The sequence below is a fragment of the Schistocerca nitens genome, chromosome 2, assembly GCF_023898315.1.
Source record: "Schistocerca nitens isolate TAMUIC-IGC-003100 chromosome 2, iqSchNite1.1, whole genome shotgun sequence".
In the NCBI taxonomy this organism is placed as follows: domain Eukaryota; kingdom Metazoa; phylum Arthropoda; class Insecta; order Orthoptera; family Acrididae; genus Schistocerca; species Schistocerca nitens.
In genome coordinates, this window is record NC_064615.1 from 856617711 (window position 1) to 856643723 (window position 26013).

Genomic DNA, 26013 nt, shown 5'->3' on the forward strand with positions numbered 1-26013 from the left:
CTCCCTACAAGGTAGATGTGCTATTCACTACACCTCCGTAGCAGTTGTGAAGTGCCTCTTACGTGAGGAAGACATTTTTACCGGTTTTAATAAATTATTTTCTCTTAATGATGTATTCACAAAAGTTAGGAAGTGCTGTAGTCCGTAGCCGGCCATGAGTCGGAGAGCATTTCCTACGCTGGCTGGCTAGGTGACGAAGCAACCATATGTCGCGCGTAGTCGGGTGGGGCTCGGCTCTGGACCGTAGCAACAAGTATCAGCCTGAGAAGTATACATGGCCGGCCGAAGTGGCCGTGCGGTTAAAGGCGCTACAGTCTGGAACCGCAAGACCGCTACGGTCGCAGGTTCGAATCCTGCCTCGGGCATGGATGTTTGTGATGTCCTTAGGTTAGTTAGGTTTAACTAGTTCTAAGTTCTAGTGCTCAGAGCCAAGTATACATGACAGGAAGTACCGCCATCTTGGCGCCAAAGTCACCGATTTTGTTTATTTATATTTAATAATTAAAGTCATTTGTGACAACATGAATACTAGGAGGAGCCTCTGGATGATTAAAACTATTTATCATACTTTTGCCTCGTTAGAATTCACACCCGTTCATTAACAAATGGATATCTTAGTAAGTACGAACTTGATCGGAAATCCACGAACTGTGACGAAACTAGTAAGAGATACGGACTGCGCGATAAATTCGGCAGTCGGCGTTAAGAGCTAAACCTGTCTTGTTCGATGGTAGCCATGCTCTCGGTTAACAGTAGTTTGTGACATGACTGTTTCATTATTGATCTAATAGGAATTAAAGTGATATTACTTCATTCTGAATGTTAATTTCGAGCAATAGATACTCCAAAATTGATCGACAGCAATTTCAGATAATTAGCTTCCACCGACAGAGACATCCAATGCGCCAATGAAGAATCTGCACGGGACGACGTTTACGAGAGCTGCACCGCGCACAGGCAGGAGGAAATCCGACGACACGACCCACCAAGGCGGATCAAGGATGGTCCGACTTCCACTCGCAGATTCCGGGTGGAAATGCTGACCAGTTGTACTGTACGTCACATATAGAGAGCCTGTATCGGGAGAGAGTGGCCAACCGGACGATACGGCGGCCGTTTTTCTGCCAAATTGCGGGCGGGACTTTTGAATGGCCAGTAGTGGAGTACACACTCACCGAATCAAAAGCACAAGACAATATGGCGAAATCATTCGTTAAATGCCTTTGTTTATAAGAATAATGTGCTATAATAATTTTCACACAGCCAATTTACAGGTCTGTTTTCAAATTTAACTATGTATATTGCAAGTTGTTTTATATGTAGTAAAAAGCAAAAACGACTTGCTTCACATAGATAAGAGTGCTTGGTTGGTTTCCACAAGGCTCCTGTTTGATTTATGTCAGCCCTGTTGACTGCGACTGCCCACTGCTTTCCTCTTTCTTCACTGTGTGGAAACGCTAACGTGCGAAATCCACCTTCACCTCTATTGGAACAACCAAATGCAGCACAACCTGGCATCGTTTACGAACGTCTGCAGAACGAATTACAGATGTCAAAAGCAATACCGTACAATTACTAACGTGTTTACTTCAAACATGTAGGCCTACCGACTTCATGACAAAACGCTTCATTATTTCAACTCGTATTTAAGATCGCACACGCTAATTACGTACTAAAAATGATATACAACTAAATCGAACATGCATGCACAACGCATAAAAAGTCTCTCAGTAACTCAAATACCTTTTAATCGTTTCCAGAAGTCCTCTGAACTTCAATTCAACTCAAAAGCACGGCGAACATAGGAAGCGCGAGAGACGTTTGGCGCCATTTTTCTGCCAAAGCTAATCAACCAATCACGGGCAACTTCATCTACGGCCACTCTCTCTGTATACAGGCTCTCTAGTCACATATGCCACCCTCTACGGACTCGCGGCTAAGCTGAGTAATAACAGTATCAGTTGAGAAGCGAGAGGATCTTGCACAGTATGGTTAATACAAATGCACGGACTACCCCGGTGGCACAAGTTTGAAATCGTCTCTTTATCTTCCATCATTATCGAAGATAATGTTGAGACACATATGTCTCAAGGAAAATGTTATTCCATCAGATCGACTCATAACTTTTGTTTCGATTCTGGTAATCGGGTGTGGCCTGACTCCTCATCCAACTGCAGGCCACCGTTTCTTGTTCGAGTGTTCCTTCAGAGTTTCAGTAACCAGAGTGGAGTGGTGATTTTTGTAGAAGGTTCGCAGTGCCTCGCAGGCTGCCTTGCGGCTTGTGGGTACAGGAGCAGATGGTGAGGGAAGGACGGACGCCTTCAGCTAACGACTGCCGTCTAGCAGGTGGTCTCTCGGGCGGAGCGGCGCGATAACAGTGTTATGCGGGTAGTCGCGGGCGGCGCGGCAGGCGCGAAATTCGGCGCCGGCGCCGGGGCACGGAGCGGTGGCGGCGGCGGCGCTCGCCTGCCGTTTCCGGCTGCGGGCTCATCTCCGGCCCAGCGCGGCCCGCCGCCCCGCCTTCCCAGGGCGCAGCTGCCGGGGCTTCCACCGGCACTCGGCGCTCGGCGCCGCACCTCCTCCCTGTTACGTCTGGAGCTCGGACGGTTACAGTCTTCGCGCACAGGAGAGCAGTTTCTATTAAAGTACGGTTCATGTCTCAATATTTACGTACCAGTATGAGTTGGTTCCTACGATTCTTTATGCCACTACACGGGAGATGGACAGTCACTGAAGGTGTGGCAGTAACTTCAGGTGTGACTTAGCGAAATATATTGGGACACTTGTTGATCATGCTATACATGAATGAAATTGCAGACAATATTACGAGTGCGGTTAAATAAGTAATGCAACATTTCTTTTTCTCGGCCAATTTCGGTTGAAAAAATTCGGAACTTTTTGTGGGACATCGTGGCGTATCCATACTTCGGCCTCTATAGTTAAACGACGTCCGATAGGTGGCACAGCTATACGTAGTCTTCAAATTGGCGTCTGTAACGAGCCCCCCCCCCCCCCCCCCCATGAACCATGGACCTTGCCGTTGGTGGGGAGGCTTGCGTGCCTCAGCGATACAGATAGCCGTACCCTAGGTACAACCACAACGGAGGGGTATCTGTTGAGAGGCCAGACAAACGTGTGGTTCCTGAAGAGGGGCAGCAGCCTTTTCAGTAGTTGCAAGGGCAACAGTCTGGATGATTGATTGATCTGGCCTTGTAACAATAACCAAAACGGCCTTGCTGTGCTGGTACTGCGAACGGCTGAAAGCAAGGGGAAACTACGGCCATAATTTTTCCCGAGGGCATGCAGCTTTACTGTATGATTAAATGATGATGGCGTCCTCTTGGGTAAAATATTCCGGAGGTAAAATAGTCCCCCATTCGGATCTCCGGGCGGGGACTACTCAAGAGGATGTTGTTATCAGGAGAAAGAAAACTGGCGTTCTACGGATCGGAGCGTGGAATGTCAGGTCCCTTAATCGGGCAGGTAGGTTAGAAAATTTGGAAAGGGAAATGGATAGGTTAAAGTTAGATATAGTGGGAATTAGTGAAGTTCGGTGGCAGGAGGAACAAGACTTCTGGTCAGGTGACTACAGGGTTATAAACACAAAGTCAAATAGGGGTAATGCAGGAGTAGGTTTAATAATGAATAGGAAAATAGGAACGCGGGTAAGCTACTACAAACAGCATAGTGAACGCATTATTGTGGCCAAGATAGATACGAAGCCCACACCTACTACAGTAGTACAAGTTTATATGCCAACCAGCTCTGCAGATGACGAAGAAATTGAAGAAATGTATGATGAAATAAAAGAAATTATCCAGATTGTGAAGGGAGACGAAAATTTAATAGTTATGGGTGACTGGAATTCGAGTGTAGGAAAAGGGAGAGAAGGAAACGTAGTAGGTGAATATGGATTGGGGCTAAGAAATGAAAGAGGAAGCCGCCTGGTAGAATTTTGCACAGAGCACAATTTAATCATAGCTAACACTTGGTTTAAGAATCATGATAGAAGGTTGTATACATGGAAGAACCCTGGAGATACTAAAAGGTATCAGATTGATTATATAACGGTAAGACAGAGATTTAGGAACCAGGTTTTAAATTGTAAGACATTTCCAGGGGCAGATGTGGACTCTGACCACAATCTATTGGTTATGAGCTGTAGACTAAAACTGAAGAAACTGCAAAAAGGTGGGAATTTAAGGAGATGGGACCTGGATAAACTGAAAGAACCAGAGGTTGTACAGAGTTTCAGGGAGAGCATAAGGGAACAATTGACAGGAATGGGGGAAAGAAATACAGTAGAAGAAGAATGGGTAGGTTTGAGGGATGAAGTAGTGAAGGCAGCAGAGGATCAAGTAGGTAAAAAGACGAGGGCTAGTAGAAATCCTTGGGTAACAGAAGAAATATTGAATTTAATTGATGAAAGGAGAAAATATAAAAATGTAGTAAATGAAGCAGGCAAAAAGGAATACAAACGTCTCAAAAATGAGATCGACAGGAAGTGCAAAATGGCTAAGCAGGGATGGCTAGAGGACAAATGTAAGGATGTAGAGGCTTATCTTACTAGGGGTAAGATAGATACTGCCTACAGGAAAATTAAAGAGACCTTTGGAGATAAGAGAACCACTTGTATGAACATCAAGAGCTCAGATGGAAACCCAGTTCTAAGCAAAGAAGGGAAAGCAGAAAGGTGGAAGGAGTATATAGAGGGTCTATACAAGGGCGATGTACTTGAGGACAATATTATGGAAATGGAAGAGGATGTAGATGAAGATGAAATGGGAGATAAGATACTGCGTGAAGAGTTTGACAGAGCACTGAAAGACCTGAGTCGAAACAAGGCCCCCGGAGTAGACAACATTCCATTGGAACTACTGACGGCCTTGGGAGAGCCAGTCCTGACAAAACTCTACCATCTGGTGAGCAAGATGTATGAAACAGGCGAAATACCCTCAGACTTCATGAAGAATATAATAATTCCAATCCCAAAGGAAGCAGGTGTTGACAGATGCGAGAATTACCGAACAATCAGTTTAATAAGCCACAGCTGCAAAATACTAACACGAATTCTTTACAGACGAATGGAAAAACTAGTGGAAGCCGACCTCGGGGAAGATCAGTTTGGATTCCGTAGAAATACTGGGACACGTGAGGCAATACTGACCTTACGACTTATCTTAGAAGAAAGATTAAGGAAAGGCAAACCTACGTTTCTAGCATTTGTAGACTTAGAGAAAGCTTTTGACAATGTTGACTGGAATACTCTCTTTCAAATTCTAAAGGTGGCAGGGGTAAAATACAGGGAGCGAAAGGCTATTTACAATTTGTACAGAAACCAGATGGCAGTTATAAGAGTTGAGGGACAGGAAAGGGAAGCAGTGGTTGGGAAGGGAGTAAGACAGGGTTGTAGCCTCTCCCCGATGTTATTCAATCTGTATATTGAGCAAGCAGTAAAGGAAACAAAAGAAAAATTCGGAGTAGGTATTAAAATCCATGGAGAAGAAATAAAAACTTTGAGGTTCGCCGATGACATTGTAATTCTGTCAGAGACAGCAAAGGACTTGGAAGAGCAGTTGAAGGGAATGGATGGTGTCTTGAAGGGAGAATATAAGATGAACATCAACAAAAGCAAAACGAGGATAATGGAATGTAGTCGAATTAAGTCGGGTGATGTTGAGGGTATTAGATTAGGAAATGAGAAACTTAAAGTAGTAAAGGAGTTTTGCTATTTGGGGAGCAAAATAACTGATGATGGTCGAAGTAGAGAGGATATAAAATGTAGACTGGCAATGGCAAGTAAAGCGTTTCTGAAGAAGAGAAATTTGTTAACATCGAGTATAGATTTAAGTGTCAGGAAGTCTTTTCTGAAAGTATTTGTATGGAGTGTAGCCATGTATGGAAGTGAAACATGGACGATAAATAGTTTGGACAAGAAGAGAATAGAAGCTATCGAAATGTGGTGCTACAGAAGAATGCTGAAGATTAGATGGGTAGATCACATAACTAATGAGGAGGTACTGGACAGGATTGGGGAGAAGAGGAGTTTGTGGCACAACTTGACCAGAAGAAGGGATCGGTTGGTAGGACATGTTCTGAGGCATCAAGGGATCACCAATTTAGTATTGGAGGGCAGCGTGGAGGGTAAAAATCGTAGGGGGAGACCAAGAGATGCATACACTAAGCAAATTCAGAAGGATGTAGGTTGCAGTAGGTACTGGGAGATGAAGAAGCTTGCACAGGATAGAGTAGCATGGAGAGCTGCATCAAACCAGTCTCAGGACTGAAGACCACAACAACAACAACGGAGGATATAGGATGAACATTAACAAAAGCAAAACGAGGATAATGGAATGTAGTCGAATTAAGTCGGGTGATGTTGAGGGAATTAGATTAGGGAATGAGACACTTAAAGTAAAACTGAGTTTTGCCATTTGCGGAGCAAAATAACTGGTGATGGTCGAAGTAGAGAGAATATAAAATGTAGATTGGCAATGGCAAGAAAAGCGTTTCTGAAGAAGAGAAATTGTTTAACATCGAATATAGATTTAAGTGTCAGGAAATCGTTTCTGAAAGTATTTGTATGGAGTGTAGCCATGTATGGAAGTGAAACATGGATGATAACTAGTTTGGAGCAGAAGAGAATAGCTTTCGAAATGTGGTGCTACAGAAGATTGCTGCAGATTAGATGGGTAGATCACATATCTAATGAGCAGGTATTGAATAGAACTGTGGAGAAGAGAAGCTTGTGGCACAACTTGACAAGAAGAAGGGACCGGTTGGTAGGACACATTCTGAGGCATCAAGGGATCACAAATTTAGCATCGGAGGGCAGCGTGGAGGGTAAAACTCACAGAGGGAGACCAGGAGATGAATACACTAGGCAGATCCAGAAGGATGTAGGTTGCAGTAAGTACTGGGAGAAGAAGAAGCTTGCACAGGATAGAGTAGCATGGAGAGCTGCATCAAACCAGTCTCAGGACTGAAGACCTCAACAACAACAACAACGGAGAAGCATTCCAAGTAGAGATTTGTCGTTGAGTTTCGTTTGGCGGAAAACCAGAGCATCGCAAATATTCATAGACGCTTTTATATTACTGTGACTGGCAGTGAACGAAAGCAGATTCAGTCGCTGGGCGAGGCGCCTGTCATCATAGCAACAAGGTCGCGCCAACCTGTCCGAAATCCCACGTGCCGGCTGGCGGTACACAACTGTGACTCCTGCATTATTGGAACATGCAGACACTCTCATTCCAGGTGATCGAAGGATCACAATCAAAGACCTCGCTTCTCTACTGGACGTCTCTGTTTGATAGCGCTGACATACGCATCCGTCAGTTAAGGTACTCAAACGTGTTTGCCCGCTGGGTTCTTCACCGCCTAAAAAAAAAAAAAAAAAAAAAAAAAAAAAAAAAGTTCAGTGGCTCTGAGCTCTATGAGACGTAACATCGGAGGGCATCAGTCCCCTAGACTTAGAACTACTTAAACCTACGACCCTAAGGACACCACACACATTCATGCCCGAGGAAGGATTCGAGCCTGCGACCGTAGCAGCAGCGCGGTTCCGGACTGAAGCGCAGAGAACCGCTCGGCCACAGCGGCCGGCCGACCTAACAAAAGACCATAAAGAGTAACGAGCTTCTGTGCAGAATGGCTTGCGTGTTACGAGGCTGATGGTGACCATTTTTGGTCGACCATCGTGACAATCGATGAAACAAGTTTTCATCATTTCAAACCGTAAATAAAACAGCAATCCATGGAGTGACGCCACACGATGTCTCCTCAATGTTTCACCCTCAGTCGGTAAAGTTAAGGCGACGGTCTTCTGGGATTCCGAAAGGGTTATTCTGTCTGATGTTCTCCATCACGATACAGCAATCAATTCGGAGATGTATTGTGCTATCCTCATCAAACGACTTCACCATGTTCGTCACCACAAAAATGCAAAAGTACTTCTTCTTCTCCATGATAAAGCTAGACCTCACGGAAGTCTGCGCAACCGAGCTCATAAAATTTCATTGGACTGTTCTCCTACAGCCTGGATCTCGCACCTTCCGATTTCCATCTGCGTGGTGTCGTGAAGGGTGCACTCCACGGGAAGCAGTATGCAGATGATGGGGGTGCAGAATGTCATTGGCTCCGATGTCGACCGGTGGAGTAGTACCACCTAGGCATATAGGCGCTACCAATAAAGTGGCGTAAGCCAGTCGCATTGAACGAAGGTTACGTTGAACAATAAAGTTTTGCAGCCAAAAAAGAGCGGATTGAAGAAAATAATTTACTTATTGGACGCCCTCCGCCCCGTATTAGAACCTAAGATTAATCAGGGAAGGGAACTTTGGAAAGTGGGAGGGATACGCAGAGGGTCTATTTAGGAGAAATAAAACTTTAGGTTAATATAAAAGGAGAGAAGAGGAAGTAATGATGAGATGGGAGGTACTGCAAAAAGAATTTGACAGAGCACTGGAAGACCTAAGTGGAAATAAGGCTGATGGTGTAGACGGCACTCCCTCAGAATTACTGACATCCTTTGGAAAGCCAGCCATAACAAAACTAGGTCACATGGTGTGATAGATACGTGAGCCAGGGAAACAAGGTTTTAAGGAGAATTCCAGTTGCAACGAAGGAAAGTGCTAACAAGTGTGAATACTACGGAACTATCTTTAACACTCATAGTTGCAAAATATTGACACGAATCATTTGGAGAAGAATGGAGAAACTAATGGTCACTTTGGCTTCCTGAGAGATATAGGAAGACATTAGTGAACACTGGGCCTATTTTCCATCTTACAAGATAGGATGAAGGAAAGCAAACCTATATTTATATTACTTACAGAGTTCGAGAAATCTTTTGTCAATGTGGCCACACTAGAATATTCGAAATTTTGATGGTACCAGGGATAAAACATAGGAGAGAGTTTATTTATAGCGTGTACAAAAGCAGACTGCAGTTATAAGAATCGAAGGACATGAAAGAGAAGCAGTAGTTGGGAGTAATACAAATTTGTATGCTATCCCTCCCCGTTATTCAATCTATACAATGAACAAGATGCAAAGAAAATCAAGGATATATCTTAAAATGGAGTTAAAGTACAGGAAGAAGAAATAAAAATTCGTGTTTAGTAGATGACATAGTAATTCTTCTCAGAGAAGGTAAAGGATTTTAAAGGGCAGCCCAGCGGGAAGGTTAGTGCCTTGAAAAGACATAACAGAAGTAAAACAACTGTAATGGACCGTAATCAAATTTCATAAGACGATTTTGATGGAATTATATTATGAAATGAGACATTAGACGAATTTTCCACTGTAACTGACGATGGGTGAAGTAGGATATCAAATGCCGATTGCCCATAGTAAGAAAAGAATTTCTGAAAAAAAGGAATTTTTTAACATCTAAAATAAATTGAAGTAGAAAAAAATTTTCGGAAGGTATTTGTCTGCAGTGTAGCGTTTAACGGAAGGTAACTAATTCGTACGAGAATAAATACTGAAGTTTAGATTGGTATTTCGAATAACTAATGAGATGGTAGAGAACCGATTTGGGCAAAGAGAAATTTATGACAGAGTTTGAGTAAAAGATAGGCTTACTGGAGAGCACATACCCTAAGGTATCAAGGAATAGTTCATTTGGTAACAGACGGGATTGTGGGGGGGATTTTACAGGGAGTCCCAGGAATGAATGCAGTGAGTATGCTCAAATGGATGTAGGTTACAGGAGTTATTCACAGAAGAGCATTGAATGGGATAGACTATCGTGAAGAGCTGAATCAAATCATTCCTCGGCATGAAGACCACATCAACAACCCAAGATTTGACGGAGCTGTAGGGCTGTCTGTGGTCGACTATGATCATTTTGATGGTCCAGATGTTGTGGTGTGTGAGTCTTAATGTCGCATGTTTGTCAACCGCGCTACTGGAGGAGAAACATCGAAACGGCAGTGCACATCATTCCATACACTAATCAACCGATCCCTGTTTATTGTATCGACAGCTTCAACAGTTCGATTTTCCAACTCTTGAAGGTTAGTTGCCACATGTGAGACAAAGAATCTGTCCTTTATGTACATCCACAGAAATAAGTCGCAAGGTGTGAGGTACGGTAACCCGGGAGGCCAGAAGCAATGAACAAGATCTTCTTGTCCACATCTTCCAGTTCAATCATGTGGGATGATGTTGTTAAGAAAAAGCCACACTTCAAGGTGAATATGAGGCAGGGTGCCGTCATGCATAAAAATGAAATCGTTGGAATCATCGTGGAATTGAGGAAACACATAGTTTTGAAGTATATCCAAGTATGACATTCCGGTCACAGTTTCGCCGGCAAAAAAAGAAAAGTTTATAAACTTCGTGAACAGAGACTGTACAAAAGACATTCAGTTTCGGTGAGTCTGCTTCACGTTTGACTACGACGCTAGGATTTTGTGACCCACAAATTTTTACATTATTGCGGTTTACTTCACCCAATAGATGAAACGTCTATTCGTCTGGAAAGATGAGTCGTTCGGAGAAAGTGTCCTCTGCCGTTTTCTGGAAAAATGAAATGCAAATTCGTATCTTCTGTTATGGTCACAGGAACGCAATTCCATCAGTAACTGGAACTTGTAAGGCTTCATATGCAGCCGTCATTTCAGAACACGGCACACCGTTGTTTGAGGTAGGTGAACATCCTGGTCTGCCCATCTTGTGGACTTCCGAGAGCTTCGTGTGTAGGCATTTCGGTTTAAGTGCGATATTTTCATAAGAATTCCAAGAATTTATTTGTCATAAATATGCTTGTGCAGAGGCGGCTTCTTGCTGAATCGAAGGTGGAATGCTCGTTGCAATTGAACAATGGACTGACTTCGAGCGAATTTTAACACACAAAATTCACTGATAGTGTAGTCGCCATGTTGGTACAAACAAACAACAGCGCAGCTTGACCCACCTCTATCCGGTGACATGCGCAATTTGTTTCCATCTTTTATAGTTTGACTCTACAAACAACTGAAATCTGATCTGCCTTTTTGAATCACCACGTACTTGTGAAGAGCAGAACAGCTTTCTGCTATCTGAGTTGTACTTACGGGAAGTCTAGAACCGTCAGAAATATTCTCCCCCGGACGAACAAGCAATACCTTCAGTATTGCTTGTAAACCGTGAACCGTGCTAGGTTTTACACGTGGGTGGAAAAGTTTAAAAGTGGCCGCAAAAGCACAACCGACAAGCACCGTTCCAAGCGGCCGCTAGTAGCATTAACCTCGGCGTTGTGAGGTCGTATTGATTCACTTACCCAAGAAGACTGATGACCTACAGTTGAACAAATTTCTCGAAATGACAAATAAATAATCGCACAACTCATTACATCAATTAGAACAAACTGCATTATATTTGTGAAAAGTCCATTCCCAGAGAGCTTGGTACATCACACAGAATATAGATTCCATATTTGCACCAAGCTCAAAAACCGTTCCAGCTGCATTCTTGGACACGACTGTAACCTTTGATGAAACTTGGATACACCATTTTAGACCGGAATCCGACCGTCAAATCTTGCAGAGGAAAGAAAGAAGTTCAAAGTGCAACGATGAGCAGAAAAGGTCATCATAAACATGTTTTGAAGTGTCTGTGGACGGATTTTCTGTGATTGTTTGGAGAAGCGACGCACTGTCGAGAGTCTGTACTAGTCAGGAATGAATGAGAAGCCTTTGCTGAAGAGGAAATGTCTGAGACGGCAAAGGAAAGGCGTCATTCTTTGTGACAACGCTCTACCTCATTGCGGCAAAACTAATACAAACTGGCTTAGAAGTTCTACTTCATCCTCCTTACAATCTGACCTTTGCACTTCCGATTTGTACCTGTTTCTTCCGACGAAGGAAGCTTTGCATGTCATCAAGTTCAATGACAACGAAGACGTAAAGAAACAAGTACAAAACTGGCTTTGAGATCGAGATAAGGAATTCTGCGCTGACATCCCGTGAACAGGTGGCCCAAGTGCATAGAAGATGGTGCGGAACAAGTGAAAAATAAGACAAAAAGTGTATTAATTTAATGAACCATTTTTACTTTATAGTTATTTGTCTCTCTAATAACTGAATGACCCCCGTATTAATGATTTTCCGATTATGTAGTGGTAATAAGAGTAGTAGGTGTTTTCATCCATGCATCAACATCGGGTATGTAATAGAGTTTAAGAACAAAAACATTATCACAGACATTTAAATAATTATAGGCCCATTTTGACAAGGGTGCGACACTTACCTCGCTGTGGCTTTATAAAAGGAAGTAATTTATGGGAACTACCAAAAACCGACATCACTGAACAGAGGAAAGTCCACTGGACCTGACGGGATACCAATTCGATTCTACACAGAGTACGCGAAAGAACTTGCCCCCCTTCTAACAGCCGTGTACCGCAAGTCTCTAGAGGAACGGAGGGTTCCAAATGATTGGAAAAGAGCACAGGTAGTCCCAGTCTTCGAGAAGGATCGTCGAGCAGATGCGCAAAACTATAGACCTATATCTCTGACGTCGATCTGTTGTAGAATTTTAGAACATGTTTTTTGCTCGAGTATCATGTCGTTTTTGGAAACCCAGAATCTACTATGTAGGAATCAACATGGATTCCGGAAACAGCGATCGTGTGAGACCCAACTCGCTTTATTTGTTCATAAGACCCAGAAAATATTAGATACAGGCTCCCAGGTAGATGCTATTTTTCTTGACTTCCGGAAGGCGTTCGATACAGTTCCGCACTGTCGCATGATAAACAAAGTAAGAGCCTACGGAATATCAGACCAGCTGTGTGGCTGGATTGAAGAGTTTTTAGCAAACAGAACACAGCATGTTGCTATCAATGGAAAGACGTCTACAGACGTTAAAGTAACCTTTGGCGTGCCACAGTGGAGTGTTATGGGACCATTGCTTTTCACAATATATATAAATGACCTAGTGGATAGTGTCGGAAGTTCCATGCGGCTTTTCGCGGATGATGCTGTAGTATACAGAGAAGTTGCAGCATTAGAAAATTGTAGCGAAATGCAGGAAGATCTGCAGCGGATAGGCACTTGGTGCAGGGAGTGGCAACTGTCCCTTAACATAGACAAATGTAATGTATTGCGAATACATAGAAAGAAGGATCCTTTATTGTATGATTATATGATAGCGGAACAAACACTGGTAGCAGTTACTTCTGCAAAATATCTGGGAGTATGCGTGCGGAACGATTTGAAGTGGAATGATCATATAAAATTAATTGTTGGTAAGGCGGGTACCAGCTTGAGATTCATTGGAAGAGTGCTTAGAAAATGTAGTCCATCAACAAAGGAGGTGGCTTACAAAACACTCGTTCGACCTATACTTGAGTATTGCTCATCAGTGTGGGATCCGTACCAGATCGGGTTGACGGAGGAGATAGAGAAGATCCAAAGAAGAGCGGCGCGTTTCGTCACAGGGTTATTTGGTAACCGTGATAGCGTTACGGAGACGTTTAATAAACTCAAGTGGCAGACTCTGCAAGAGAGGCGCTCTGCATCGCGGTGTAGCTTGTTCGCCAGGTTTCGAGAGGGTGCGTTTCTGGATGAGGTATCGAATATATTGCTTCCCCCTACTTATACCTCCCGAGGAGATCACGAATGTAAAATTAGAGAGATTAGAGCGCGCACGGAGGCTTTCAGACAATCGTTCTTCCCGCGAACCATACGCGACTGGAACAGGAAAGGGAGGTAATGACAGTGGCACGTAAAGTGCCCTCCGCCAAACACCGTTGGGTGGCTTGCGGAGTATAAATGTAGATGTAGATGTAGATGGGCGACTGGAGATTATAGCCTCCATCCTCCATAACACAAGGATATCCTACCTAAAACAACCCAACCTCTTTCAGTTTGTTTCTAGTGCAGATAGCGCAGTTTATCGTTTCACGACGCGCCTGCTCCCAATGGTCTGGAGCCCTCGACCGTCGTTCGAACATGGAATCAACGGCTTTAAGAGGGCCATGTCAAATGCCATGCGGAATCTCAACGGTGCCACGCAACTAGCGCCCAACTGAACAGACGTATTGTTGACTCGACTGCCCTTGCGGATTGCACAGCCACGTCATGCTCTTTGAATCAGGGAATAGGTTTACTTGAAGCAAGACCAGTATCCGCACGGCCCAAGCGGCAACATCTGGAGCAGCACGGACTTTCAGCACGGCGACCATTGTCGTCGTATCCCTTAAGGTGATAGCAAAAATGGTTCAAATGGCGCTGAGCACTGTGGGACTTAACATCTGAGGCCATCAGTCACCTAGAACTTAGAATTACTTAAACCTAACTAACCTAAGGACATCACACACATCCATGCCCGAGGCAGGATTCGAACCTGCGACCGTAACAGTCACGCCGTTCCGGACTGAAGCACCTAGAACCACTCGGCCATCGCGGCCGGCGTCGCGACAGCATAAAGGGAAGTGCCGACAGCAGTGTGTCCAACGACAACACGGAGGTGCTGCCACGACATGTTTTCATACGAGTACTATGTTCTTTTTAGTCTCGAGCTGTAGCTCACTTGTTCATCTTTCTACCGAGCACCACTAGGCGCCAGCACTGATTGAAACTTTCGAATTCTGGAACTGTAGAGCCTGTCTCGGCAAAATAAAGGATTGGAGATCAGCTTTCAGCTGTAAGCTTAGGTATTCTGATTTCCGTGCCTTAGCGAAGATCCTGTTAGAATCAAGTAAACCATCATTTGCTTCATTAGATACGGGCTTGCCATATTCATAGTCAACAAGACGATTGTCTGCCCGCATCACTGAAGGCCTCCGAAGTTGGTAATGGTATAGTCCCCGCAAAAAGCGATTAATTTATCTAATGGAACTTCTTTTGCTTTGCTGCCCTCAGTTTCAGTTCCTGTCGGCTTCGCTGGGAACTGGACGCTAACTTTGGTGACACTAACAGCCTTTACGTACAACCAGAATTTCTTTGGGTTTTGTGAAAGATCTTTTGACAATACTCTGCTACGGTAGTTTGAATGAAGCAACATGAAGTTGCAAAGTTCCGTGCATTACTGTCCGGCTTCAGTCATGAGGTTTCGTATACGATATCACACATAAACAAAATTAACTATGGCTTCAAAAAAAATTTAAGGGTTATTCATTGTTAACTAGAATTAATGCAAAGCAGATAAAACATTAGTAGCCAACTTGTACTTTTAATCTGTGGTGTGGACTGAGGGGAATCTACAGCATTATCATGGTCCTATCCACATGTGGAACCTCTGAGCAGAGCAAACATTGCAAGATTTAATTCTACTGAGCAAGATGATATTGGGTTACACAACCTTTGGTTCGCATAGCCGATAATCTGGACGAAACGCCTTGCATTTCTTGCTTGTTATGTCTAGTGGCTATGCCCTTGCTTCTACGTCTCCGTAACATCTCTCAACAATGCCAGACTGCACGTTGCCCGTGCTGTCCTCAGTCAACTTCATACAGACGATGTTTAACTGTAACCCTTGCCTCCAGACTAGTCAACCACTGAAACCATTTGGTCATATGTTGCCGGACGACTGCTAAGCCGCCTCTCGTAAGCCATCACAAACGATAAATGATGGCAGGGAGCAGAAATATCGTGGAATGGCATACTTGTATCTAATATGTGCTACTGCAGCTAATACGTTATATAAGCCATGCACGAAAAATGCAAGAAAAATGTCAAAGAGCAGTGGAGGTCTGATAGAATGAATTCCATTCATGGAAGCGCTTGACAGAACTACATTTAGTCCTTATATCTTTCAGTTAATAAATTGTCGTCCTGCCAGACGAACTTAACGGACATAGCCACAGGGATTGTAATTTTTATTTCATCTTGTACGGCACCAGCAAGATGGGCGTGGAGTGCAAGCTGGAAAACTGGGGAAGAGCGCTGGAGGATATGGAGGTTAAGGTCACCAAAATTTTAAATCTATCCTGGGAAGAAAGAAACGCCCTCCTGTCATACGTAAGAACTTAAAGTGTGTGCTTCAAGTACCACGGATGAACTACGGAAAATAATTGGTATCGGGGTCGTCAGAGGATTAACACAGTCACAGCAGACAAATTGAAAACTAATTTTGGGACTCCCTGAGACAGAAACAAAGGAATGGCACAAAAAACAGTCGTGAAACGAGTGTTGCTGTAGGCACAGGGCACATGAGCAGCTGCCACAAAACAGTGCAAAAGGCTGGATGTACTGAAAGATCAGACTTCACGGCCTGATCCGGCACTGAATTTAACTTAGCACAAACGGTCATCGCGGTTTATACAATGCTATTAGAATAAAACACGGTTGGTGGTCCAATCAGTATTTCAACTTCCGAGACAGTTCGTTTCATAATAAATGATATTGCTCGTCTCATAAACGTATTATTTAATTCTCAGTACTACATGTGATTAGAAAATTAACACAGATCGTAGTTGTCATCTCAGAGGATCACGGCTCGATTCAGGATTAGACTAATTTCAGGAAGGCCATGCAAATGGTTTAGTTAATGACTGAAGTGATACGATTTTCGTTTTCCTCACTATTTTGTTTACAGCTAAACATTTAACTACTGTTTGATGTGAAGTACAAGTTTGGGTGTGGATTGCGGGTGGAGGGGGAGGGGGACGAGGGAAGGATGAATCTGTATGTTCCCAGAGCCCTGTCCTAACGGCCACAATACGACAGGATTGTGACGAGTGCTCAGACACAATCTTCCCACCCCACCTTCCACATCACTCACAATATTTTTTTTATATAGTTCAAACACGTCCATGACAGTTCATACCAAGTTTTTTTGTTATTTTAAATACCGTCATCAATGGTTTTGGCTTTCTGCTCTTTAACCATTATCAAATTCTGTACATTGGCATATGTGTATTACTTTTATCTACTTTTTGATAAAAAATAGTATGTATGTTAGACTGACTCTGTTATCACTTATGCAAATTCGGTAGCCTTGTTGGGGCAATGTCCCTTAGTTCGGCACTTTTATAACTTTTCATGAGCATATTAATTTTTGACATCGTGACTTTGTAAGTTTAATGATACATTTAATTCCTTCCTCTTACGCCCTTCCTATACCCTCCCTACAGCCCCAGGAAATTTTATTATTCTCAGAATTATATTACTTTTTCTATATGTTTAAAGTCTGGATTAAAACCCTCCTCTTATTTTTCCCTAATGTATCCCTGGTTTTGTCATTTGAAAACAAATTCTAATTCTGTATTTCGATTTTGTAATTGAGTATTGTTCTTTCTTTAATAATTTTTGTCTGTTTGCTAATTGGTCTTTATTTATTTAGTCTTAGAACAATGCAGTGATGATGATGAAATATTTTCGAACCAATATGTTAATGAAATATTTTCGAACCAATATGTTAAAGTGTAAGTTCATATCATATCTCTTTATTAATTTTTCTCTACAAAAAAGGAATTTCAATTATATTTGTGATTATGTAGACACTGGATGATATATTCTTCTTATCAATATGTAACATTTTAGATGTAGATCATGTTTCTTCATAAAAGAAGGTTAGAATGAGGTGTATGCATAAAATTTTAGACGTTTTACAGCTGCATATTCTATATTTCCTTCGTATTTTCCTTCATCCTAAAAATACTATTTCCTTCATATTTATTTATTTTAATGTGTATTTTCGTCAAACATTGCGTGACTGACTTTAACTTCATGAATTGATAGGTAGCTTGTATTTTACATGTTTACATTTTTGACTGGATTGTAAGATTTTGTATATTCTTACATTCATCAGTCTTCTTATTCATATTTTATTTTATTGATATTTTTATGTAATATCAATCTAGAGTAGAATTGAAATGAAAATTAAATGGACACCCTAGCTGCAAACAGGCGTTGATGTACTTCATTGGGGACATGTTGAAAATGTGTGCCCCGACCGGGACTCGAACCCGGGATCTCCTGCTTACATGGCAGACGCTCTATCCATCTGAGCCACCGTGGGCACAGAGGATAGTGCGTCTGCAGGGACTTATCCCTTGCACGCTCCCCGTGAGATCCACGTTCCCAACATGTCCACACCACTACATTCGTAGTGCGCCTAATAGATGTTTGCCCATCATACTCATTACTCGTGGCAGATTAATCTACCAAGTCCCGTACGAGTTCGTGCATAGCATGTGCGTTCGCACAAGAAGGTCAATCGCCGGGAAGCCATATTTTAACTATATATGGCGGTAGTATCTGTTCCCGAAAGAACAGTTACCGTGGATGACCATGCAGCTTTGCTAGAAATGAAATGATAATTAAATGGACACCCTAGCTGCAAACAGGCGTTGATGTACTTCATTGGGGACATGTTGAAAATGTGTGCCCCGACCGGGACTCGAACCCGGGATCTCCTGCTTACATGGCAGACGCTCTATCCATCTGAGCCACCGTGGGCACAGAGGATAGTGCGTCTGCAGATTACCACAAAAGTATTTAATGGCAAATTTTTTTGGATTTGGTCAAGACTGTCATCTTTGAGTTTGAAGTTCTTTGAGATGCACTGCTTTACACAACATTCTAATCATTTGTCTGTGTGCCATCATGTTTTAATTTCTTCACAATTTTTGATTTTTATTGGCAATTATGGTTTTCAGTGATAACTTATGTCAAAGCATGTACACTCCTGGAAATTGAAATAAGAACACCGTGAATTCATTGTCCCAGGAAGGGGAAACTTTATTGACACATTCCTGGGGTCAGATACATCACATGATCACACTGACAGAACCACAGGCACATAGACACAGGCAACAGAGCATGCACAATGTCGGCACTAGTACAGTGTATATCCACCTTTCGCAGCAATGCAGGCTGCTATTCTCCCATGGAGACGATCGTAGAGATGCTGGATGTAGTCCTGTGGAACGGCTTGCCATGCCATTTCCACCTGGCGCCTCAGTTGGACCAGCGTTCGTGCTGGACGTGCAGACCGCGTGAGACGACGCTTCATCCAGTCCCAAACATGCTCAATGGGGGACAGATCCGGAGATCTTGCTGGCCAGGGTAGTTGACTTACACCTTCTAGAGCACGTTGGGTGGCACGGGATACATGCGGACGTGCATTGTCCTGTTGGAACAGCAAGTTCCCTTGCCGGTCTAGGAATGGTAGAACGATGGGTTCGATGACGGTTTGGATGTACCGTGCACTATTCAGTGTCCCCTCGACGATCACCAGCGGTGTACGGCCAGTGTAGGAGATCGCTCCCCACACCATGATGCCGGGTGTTGGCCCTGTGTGCCTCGGTCGTATGCAGTCCTGATTGTGGTGCTCACCTGCACGGCGCCAAACACGCATACGACCATCATTGGCACCAAGGCAGAAGCGACTCTCATCGCTGAAGACGACACGTCTCCATTCGTCCCTCCATTCACGCCTGTCGCGACACCACTGGAGGCGGGCTGCACGATGTTGGGGCGTGAGCGGAAGACGGCCTAACGGTGTGCGGGACCGTAGCCCAGCTTCATGGAGACGGTTGCGAATGGTCCTCGCCGATACCCCAGGAGCAACAGTGTCCCTAATTTGCTGGGAAGTGGCGGTGCGGTCCCCTACGGCACTGCGTAGGATCCTACGGTCTTGGCGTGCATCCGTGCGTCGCTGCGGTCCGGTCCCAGGTCGACGGGCACGTGCACCTTCCGCCGACCACTGGCGACAACATCGATGTACTGTGGAGACCTCACGCCCCACATGTTGAGCAATTCGGCGGTACGTCCACCCGGCCTCCCGCATGCCCACTATACGCCCTCGCTCGAAGTCCGTCAACTGCACATACGGTTCACGTCCACGCTGTCGCGGCATGCTACCAGTGTTAAAGACTGCGATGGAGCTCCGTATGCCACGGCAAACTGGCTGACACTGACGGCGGCGGTGCACAAATGCTGCGCAGCTAGCGCCATTCGACGGCCAACACCGCGGGTCCTGGTGTGTCCGCTGTGCCGTGCGTGTGATCATTGCTTGTACAGCCCTCTCGCAGTGTCCGGAGCAAGTATGGTGGGTCTGACACACCGGTGTCAATGTGTTCTTTTTTCCATTTCCAGGAGTGTATTAGATGCGATACATCCGTGATAATGTTTGAGAGTATTTCTATCCATTTGACGGTTTTTCCTATTTTTTCTTATTACGTTTGGCAGTGTTACATGGCCCACTTTCGTATGTTGTACAGCTGCCGTTGATGTTGGTTTAGAACCGTAACAGTTAGCTGAAAAAATAACGTTATCACAGACAGAACAGTGTTACGGATTTTGTAACAATAAAAATGTACTTCCTGTTGATCATCACCTAAGCAAGATGTTCTGTTATTTATACCGTGCAGTTTACCTACGACGCACTCTGTCGCCTGAACAGTCGGCACGTCTGACGGCCACACGGGGGACCCGTTACTATCAGCGATTTTTCCTCGAAAGGGATTCATTCAACTTCGTGAGCCGAGCTGAGGTATCGGTTTTTAAGTTTGCAAAGATAATAACGAGTGGAAAGATGTGTGCTGACGATACGCCCTTCCACACCGCATTCAAACGAGTCATTGGCAAAGAATAACACGGCGACCTTTCAGCTTCTTGCTGTCTTCAGCGCGTGATCGTGGTGCCGCTTTTAAATAATCATTCGAGTAAGGATTATGTTGGTGAGTGACACAGGGCTACAAGCTACATTCCTCTTGTTTGACTTGTACGTCCAAGACCAATGAAATAAGTCAAGGAAAATTTCATACCATGGTTCGGTCTGTGCGTGTACTCGTCTCGGATGCTTCGTAAAAATGGAGGCACCCCATCGCGTCCAGACGCTCAGAAACGTTGACGGAACGCGTCATTCTGTTGTAAGATACATGTTGTCAAGGCTGGAGTCATTCCGTTGCAGGATAATTCCCACCAACACGTTGTCAAGGTCGTTTCGAGTACAATGGAGAAGTTTCGCTGGGAAGTCCTCACACATCCTCCATGTAGTCGAGATCTCTCCCAACGCGATTTGCATATTTTTTGAGCCCGTAAGTAACACTCTCTTGGCTGCTGATTTCCTTCGGACGGAGAGGTGCACGGCTGAATACAATCACGTTTCTGTAGGCAACTGCAACCATTGTTCCATGCAACCATTGCCCGTCTTGACTCGCAGTAGGGTAAATGTATTAACCTCTTGACCAGACTGTTCGTTGTGCCGCTGTCTGCTCCTACCCGTGGAATTATTCCCTTGTCTTGCGGTCCCTAGACTTACACACTACTTAACTTAAACTAACTTATGCTAAGAAGAAGGTAGGAGATGAGGTACTGGCAGAACTAACGCTGTGAGAACGGGACGTGAGTCGTGCTTGTCGTGCTTGGGTAGCTCAGATGGTGGCAGGCACGGTAGCTCAGCGTGTACGGTCAGAGAGCTGCTTGGCCTCTCTAATAAAAAAAAAATGAGTGAAAGGCTAAACAACGAACTTGAACGGATGTCATGTGACGTCCGCAACGACCAAACACAACGATCAAAAAAAAAAAAAAAAGAGATGGTAGTGCACTTGCCCGTGAAAGGCAAAGGTCCCGAGTGTTCGAGTCTCGGTCCATCACACAGTTTTAATCTGCCTGGAAGTTTTACTTCCTTTTTTCTTTAACTGTCTCGTTTTCATTTGACTGTCGCTTGTAGTAATGTGCCAGATATCTATCAACTACAAAATACTCTAAGTGCAGCTATCAGGGTTGTAATTGTATTTGCTAAGAGACAAACGGAACTGGCAGGTGAACTTTGATAAGAGCGCTGTAGTTCAAATTATTTACCGGATGATAGCAGGTTTCCTGACAACGCGGTGGAATGCGCCCCGGAGCCGGCTAGCCGGAAGTCCGGCGGCGGCGTGAATACAGCGGGCTGTGTGCGTCGCAGCTGAACCCAGCTGTCTTTGCTAGCGGCAGTGGCGCTTACAATACAAAGTCTCGTCAAGACTCTCATCAAAGTGCCTTCTCTGTATTCTTCGGTTGAAATTTCTGCTTTCGCCTCTCACCAGGAAGTGTCTCCTATGCAACTCTAACTCTCTCGCCGAAAAAACGTGTGCGAGTTCCTAAGGGACCACACTGCTGAGGTCATCGGTCCGTAGACCTACACACTACACAACCAAGAACAACACACACACCTATGTCCGAGGGAGGACACGAATCTTCCGCGGGATGGGCAGCGCTATCCGTGACATGGCGCCTCAAACCGCGTCTCCATCTCTCGCCCAAGGATGATTTCTTAGAGTTCTGCGGAACTCTCTTTCCGGGTGTATCCATACACCTGAAAGGGCGGCTCATCTTCTTCCTGCGGCCAGTCACTTTATTTTGCAACATCTTCATAACGCCCACAGTACTAACGGCAAAAAACCATCCTAACTTATTGGCAGAAAGCATTACTTCGTTTGGCAAACCGCACGTCGACCGTCAGGAACTGAGTTTTTGTATGTCCATCCTTTTGACTATAGGTCTTGGGGACCACGGGCGTTTACTACTGTAAGGAAATGAAACGCTTACAGCCGTCCTTATGATCTTATTTATTTCGTATCTACCAGCTGATGGTTGGAGTGCTGACACCAAAGTTTACAGATAGTCCGTTTAACCACTTATATTGGCCGCTGAACCCTCAGCATCAACTACGGCTCGAAGATGGCGCACTGAAGCGCCGAAACTGGCAGCTACACAATAAATAAAATCATAAGGACCGCTCTAAGCGTTTTATTTTCTTAGACCAATTAACAAGTGATGTCCTATGTGCTATGGACGTGCCTATTTGTTATCTCTGTCTTTCTGTGTTCACCTGTATGCCTTAGCTCGAGCTTGACAGTGTCTGTTGAGTCCGTTAACCGTCCATACATGCGATAGCAGTTGGGTGAACGCCCAGGGGTGACCCTTGGCGTGTGACTCATAACTGCACAGGTATTTGCTGGTCTCGGAATCAGGCTGCTATTGTAAATGGACGGCGGGGTGACGTTATCACCTGCCCAATGCATTACACGCTCTAGTTCTTTCCACACAGTTGTGATGGATTGCATTCCTCATCTTGCCTATTTCAACTTGCGTTCCTTCTATGACCGCGAAGCTTGAAATTCTAGTTTTGCCTGATTTCCTTCCTTATAGTCTTTCTACGCTGCCATAGGTCAAACGGATATCAACTGTGTTTTTTTTTTTAAATAGGAACCCCCATTTTTCATTACATATTCCTCTAGTACAAAAAGAAATATGAATGTTTTAGTTGGACCACATTTTTAGCTTTGTGGTACTCGTAGATGGCGTTGTAATAGTCACAAACATATGGCTCACAATTTTAGACAAACAGTTGGTAACAGGTAGGTTTTTTTTAATTAAAATACAAAACGTAGTTACGTTTGAACATTTTATTTCGGTTGTTCCAATGTGATACATGTACCTTTGTGAACTTATCATTTCTGAGAACGCATGCTGTTACAGCGTGATTACCTGTAAATACCACATTAATGCAACAAATGCTCAAAATTATGTCCGTCAGCCTCAATGCATTTGGCAATACGTGTAACGACATTCCTCTCAACAGCGAGTGGTTCGCCTTCCGCAATGTTCGCACATACATTGACAAAGCACTGATGCATGTTGTCAGGCGTTGTCGGTGGATCACGATAGCAAATATCCTTCAACTTTCCCCACAGAAACAAACACTGGGACGTGAGATCCGGTGAAAGTGCGGGCCATGGAATGGTGCTTCGACGACCAATCCACCTGTCATGAAATATGCTATTCAATATCGCTTCAACCACACGCGAGCTATGTGCCGGACATCCATCATGTTGGAAGTACATCGCCATTGTATCATGCAGTGAAACATCTTGTAGTAACATCGGTAAAACATTACGTAGGAAATCAGCATACATTGCACCATTTAGATTGCCATCGATATAATGGGGGCCAATTATCCTTCCTCCCACAATGCCATACCATACATTAACCCGCCAAGGTCGCTGATTTTCCACTTGTCGTAGCCATCGTGGATTTTCCGTTGCCCAATAGTGCATATTATGCCGGTTTACGTTTCCGCTGTTGGTGAATGACGCTTCGTCGCTAAATAGAACGCGTGCAAAAATCTGTTATCGTCCCGTAATTTCTCTTGTGCCCAGTGGCAGAACTGTACACGACGTTCAAAGTCGTCGCCATGCAATTCCTGGTGCATAAAAATATGGTACGGGTGCAATCGATGTTGATGTAGCATTCTCAACACCGACGTTTCTGAGATTCCCGATTCTCGCGCGATTTGTCTGCTACTGATGAGCGGATTAGCCGCGACAGCAGCTAAAACACCTACTTCGGCATCATCATTTGTTGCAGGTCGTGGTTGACGCTTCACATGTGGCTGAATACTTACTGTTTCCTTAAAAAACGTAACTATACGGCGAACGGTCCGGACACTTGGATGATGTCGTCCAGGATACCCAGCAGCATACATAGCACACACCCGTTGGGCATTTTGATCACAATAGCCATACATAAACACGATATTGATCTTTTCCGCTGTTGGTAAATAGTCCATTTTAACATGGGTAATGTATCACGAAGCAAATACCGTCCGCACTGGCGGAATGTTACGTTATACCACGTACTTATATGTTTGTGACTATTACAGCGCCATCTATCACAAAGCGAAAAAAGTGGTCCAAGTAAATCATTCATATTTCTTTACGTACTACACGAATATGTAATAAAAATGGGGGTTCCTATTTAAAAGAAACGCAGTTGATATCCGTTTGACCAATGGCAGCGCCATCTAGCGGGCCAACCATAGCGCCATGTGGTTTCCCCCTTCAAGCTAGACAAGTTTCGTTCATTGTAGTTTTTTCGTTTGATGCTTAGTTCGTTGAGATATTTGGCGCTGTCACTATCAATGGACCACTCTGTATATGTGTGTGTGTGTGTGTGTGTGTGTGTGTGTATGTGTGCGTTCAAAAAATGGCTGTGGGCACTATGGGACTTAACAGCTGAGGTCATCAGTCCCCGAGAACTTAGAACTACTTAAGGACATCACACACATCCACGCCGGAGGCAGGATTCGAACCTACGACTTCAGCGGTCGCGCGCTTCCAGACTGTAGCGCCTAGAACCGCTCGCCCACCCTGGCCAGCTGTATATATATATATATATATATATATATATATATATATATACTCCTGGAAATGGAAAAAAGAACACATTGACACCGGTGTGTCAGACCCACCATACTTGCTCCGGCCACTGCGAGAGGGCTGTACGAGCAATGATCACACGCACGGCACAGCGGACACACCACGAACCGCGGTGTTGGCCGTCGAATGGCGCTAGCTGCGCAGCATTTGTGCACCGCCGCCGTCAGTGTCAGCCAGTTTGCCGTGGCATACGGAGCTCCATCGTAGTCTTTAACACTGGTAGCATGCCGCGACAGCGTGGACGTGAACCGTATGTGCAGTTGACGGACTTTGAGCGAGGGCGTATAGTGGGCATGCGGGAGGCCGGGTGGACGTACCGCCGAATTGCTCAACACGTGGGGCGTGAGGTCTCCACAGTACATCGATGTTGTCGCCAGTGGTCGGCGGAAGGTGCACGTGCCCGTCGACCTGGGACCGGACCGCAGCGACGCACGGATGCACGCCAAGACCGTAGGATCCTACGCAGTGCCGTAGGGGACCGCACCGCCACTTCCCAGCAAATTAGGGACGCTGTTGCTCCTGGGGTATCGGCGAGGACCATTCGCAACCGTCTCCATGAAGCTGGGCTACGGTCCTGCACACCGTTAGGCCGTCTTCCGCTCACGCCCCAACATCGTGCAGCCCGCCTCCAGTGGTGTCGCGACAGGCGTGAATGGAGGGACGAATGGAGACGTGTCGTCTTCAGCGATGAGAGTCGCTTCTGCCTTGGTGCCAATGATGGTCGTATGCGTGTTTGGCGCCGTGCAGGTGAGCGCCACAATCAGGACTGCATACGACCGAGGAACACAGGGCCAACACCCGGCATCATGGTGTGGGGAGCGATCTCCTACACTGGCCGTACACCACTGGTGATCGTCAAGGGGACACTG

General features: G+C 44.7%; 2 non-coding genes across 2 annotated transcripts; both read right to left on the bottom strand.

The window, feature by feature from the left end:
• Nucleotides 1-17881: 17881 nt before the first annotated feature.
• Trnat-ugu (transfer RNA threonine (anticodon UGU)) lies at nt 17882-17956 on the bottom strand. Its single transcript has one exon. It is a non-coding gene; the product is annotated as a tRNA-Thr (tRNA).
• A 365-nt stretch (nt 17957-18321) lies between these two features.
• Trnat-ugu (transfer RNA threonine (anticodon UGU)) lies at nt 18322-18396 on the bottom strand. Its single transcript has one exon. It is a non-coding gene; the product is annotated as a tRNA-Thr (tRNA).
• Between the last annotated feature and the right edge of the window lie 7617 nt (nt 18397-26013).